The sequence below is a fragment of the Microcaecilia unicolor genome, chromosome 9 (genome assembly GCF_901765095.1).
Source record: "Microcaecilia unicolor chromosome 9, aMicUni1.1, whole genome shotgun sequence".
Lineage (NCBI taxonomy): Eukaryota > Metazoa > Chordata > Amphibia > Gymnophiona > Siphonopidae > Microcaecilia > Microcaecilia unicolor.
This window is the reverse complement of record NC_044039.1, coordinates 147,215,289-147,219,106: the sequence shown is the minus strand read 5'-3', so window position 1 is coordinate 147,219,106 and position 3,818 is coordinate 147,215,289.

Sequence of the window (3,818 nt, the reverse complement as noted above, 5' to 3'; positions counted from 1 at the left end):
TTCGCTCTCTCACTTGTTTTGCCTTCTCACATGGTGATAGCTTTAAATGAGTGTAATTTGCACAGTCCCTCCCTCTGAGCCTTGTAACCGGATCCCATGTCCAAACCATTTTATCACACTCAAATCAAGTGCCTTCTCTCAGGGTCATTGTTTTTGGAAATAATGGAGGGAGCGGCTTTGCCTCCAACCTGTGATGAGCCAAAAGGCTCTAGCAGCTACTGCAAAATGAAATAAGATAAAGCACCTGAGAGTATTCAGAATGCTTCATAGCTTTCTTTCCTACAGGGAGACTGCAGAGATGCCAAATAACCCAGTTCCAGGATGCAGATTTTGGGACAGTCTTGGATTTCTCACCACCCATCCTGTTGCATTATGGGACCTGTAGATCAGGTACTACAAATCACACACTGCTTTGGGATGTAAGTTCAAAGGTCTCCAGCCTGGAACTCGGTAACTTGGCAACTCTGAGGGCTACATGCACTAAAGTCCTCGGAAGAGCCGTTCCCTTACCGATTCCATAGCGAATCAGTAGGAAACGGCCATGCATCAAGGAAATGGAATGCAAATGAGCTGCTTGTTGTAGCTCACTTGCATTCTCTATTTCCTCGGAAAACAGTCGGCCAGTCAAGCATGAGCAGAGCAGCCAAGGATGTCCAAATAGGACGTCCCTGACGAGCACTGCCAGAACCACGGGCCGGAGTGCAAGCTGCAGCCGCCAGTACAGCCGGTGATCCTTGCCGCCCCACTTTCGGAAGAAGGGGTGGATTGCGGCTGACTGTGCAGACCCTCCTCCCTGGGAATGCGCAGCTCTGGGGGCGATGGGGGGTGAGAGTTGCACCAAATTACCACCGCCGGCATCGGGACGTGCGAGGACGCCTAACATGGACGTCCTTCACTGAAACATAAAAAAAAAGGATGGCCCTGACGAGCAATTGGACGTTTTTCCCCAGATGTTTTTGTGATGGGTGTTCTTCTGCGAGGACGTCCAAATAAAAAACTATTTGGACGTCCCTTTCGATTATGCCCCCCTCCAGGTCTCTCTCCTCCAATCACAGCGCGTTTAGCTGACACCGATGACAGCTAAGCATGCTGTGATTGGCGAAGAGAGACCTGGAGGGGGGCATAATTGAAAGGGACGTCCAAATAGTTTTTTTATTTGGACATCCTCGCAGAAGAACACCCAATCTGGGGAAAAACGTCCAATTGCTCGTCAGGGACGTCCTTTTTTTTTAATGTTTCAGTGAAGGACGTCCATGTTAGGCACTTTAGAAGGACGGCCCTGATGAGCACTTGGATGTTTTTTTTCCCAATTTTTTTTTTTGGTTACATTTATAGAAGTTTTTAGAGGCTGCGCAGCCCCAACGTGAGGTACAGACCTCCTGTTAGATTTTCCACGGTTAGGCAATTGGAAAACGGTAGTGCATCTCATTACAATATGATTTATACACATTGCCCCTGGTACAAAATAAGTACCTGAATATATGTATTTTTAATTTTTTTATTTATAACCATTTAAAATTTTACAAGCGATAAAACAACTTGCCGGAAATACAGAGAAAGTAATATATAGGAATTATTTCAGTCAGGTAATTCTATTCTCTTTCTTAGACCACTAAATAGGGAGAGTGAAACAAGACAAGAAGATCAATTAAACAGTAAACAGAAAAAAAAACCTTGGTATTAACCTGATTATCCCCAGATATTACTCGTCTAATTCATTATTCCACATTGATCATCTGGTTGGCTTCTTCAAGGCCAATATGGTGTATAGTCAAATCATTTCATTGAAAACATACTTATTGTCCAATATTAGTTAGCAATAATACATCTGATTACATTCTCTCTCTTTTAAAAACCAGACGTTATTTAACAATCCATATACTTAAGTGTCTAATTCAAATCCCACTGATTAAAGTAATCCCAGTTTTCACAGGCTTCACTCCTTTTAAAGTGATAATTGAGGAAATATTTCTGAGGAAAACTTTAGGAGTCATACCCGGAACTCTGGGAAAAACAATAATCTCGATATTAATCATCTATAATAATATTCATTTTATTATTCAAAGTTTCTGGTCTATTATCATTTTCAAAATCATAACCACTTCTTGCTCGTGTAGAATCATTTGTTATATCAATTTTTCATTGTCAAAGGGTTCAATTAAATTGTCCATGTAACTCTCTAATAAAATTATATCTGAAACAAAATTATTTACTGCCACTGTTAGGTCCCGAAGGGCCTTCCAGATGGTATTCAATGTAACCTCCACAGGAGCCAAAAACTCCAAGTTGATTTCTCTTAGGTGTTTAGGAGTGGTTCCGCTGATTCGGGTTCTGCTGTAAACGTCCTCCGTTTCAGCATATGCCTCTAACTCGCTCCTCCACTCCTTTAGACATGGTGGTTGAATAATTCGGGAGCGATGGAGTTGTTTTTTCCAGGTCCAAGAACGTCGACGCTCCTTCGCCGGCACTAATCAAAGGACTCGCCAACCCTTTCATCTGTGTGCATGTTCTTTCCTGCCCCTATTCCTCCATCTGCCGGCACGGCTATGTTTCAAAATGGCAGCCGAGACTTCCCATGGTAGTCTCGTGGGTCTTGATAGTCTCAGCTGCCATTTTTAAAATACAGCGGTGCCAGGCAGGGGGAACAGAGGCAGCACAACGGGCAGGAAAGAACATGTTCCCCCCCCCCTCCCCGCAGAGGCCACTAGGTCACTGGCAGTGGGCATCTGGGCAGAGCCTCTGGGCCCCCGGGCACTGCCCGGTTGCCTGGTCAGTCTGTCCCTGATACAGGACATTCCTTGGTAAAAGCTGCTCCAAACATTAACATGTTTTAAAAGCCAACATGCCTTCCTAGCAGTCAGAACAATGGTTGAAAATGCAGGTTCGCAGCTTGTGGACATAATGGGAGTAATGAAGGCAGAGTATGGCAAACATGACTTACTTGTAAATAAGTTACCAGGACATCTCCCTCTGACATTGTCCAATGAAAATACTCTGGCCCAACCTTTCAGCAGCTTGGGAAACACATAGGCCTCTCACCTCCTGCTGTCAGGCTGAAATCTTGCAATCACTGTTGCAAAATCAAGTGGGAAGTGAGGAACTTAGGTGCATTCTCCTTGTGTGAACTACATGTGGAAGTCAGAACAGGGCCAGCCATAGCAACTGTGGGGCCCTGTGTCAGAGACAGAAATTAAATAATTCTGTTTAAATAAATCTAACTACTATTGTAATCTTAGGAGTCCTTTTACTAAGGTGCTTATATTCCTATGGGCGTCTTATCATTTAGCATGCGCTAATTGTTAGTGCATGCCAGGGGCGTAGCCAGACTTCAGAGGTAGGGGGGTCCAGAGCCGAGGTGAGGGGGCACATTTTAGCCCCCCCCCCAGCCCCCATTGCCGACACCCCCCTGCCACTGCTGACACCTCTAACAACTTTGCCCCCCCCCCCACTGACGACCCTCTCAACCCCCCGCCCGCCGTCACCTGCCTTTGCTGGCGGGGGACCCCAACCCCCGCCAGCCAAAGTCTTCTTCCTTCGTTTGGTTTCTCAGTCTGACGTCCTGCACGCAGACTCACAGAAACAGAACGAAGCCCTGCAAGGCTCTGTGAGTCTCACATCCTGCACGTTGTACGTGCAGGACGTCAGACTGAGAAACCAAACGAAGGAAGAAGACTTTGGCTGGTGGGGGTTGGGGTCCCCCGCCAGCAAAGGTAGCAGGCGGTGGGTTGGCGGCGGGAGGGGGGTTGAAAGGGTCGTCAGCAGGGGGTCCAGGGGCAAATCTATGGAGGCCCAGGCCCCCGTGGCCCCATAGCAGCTAC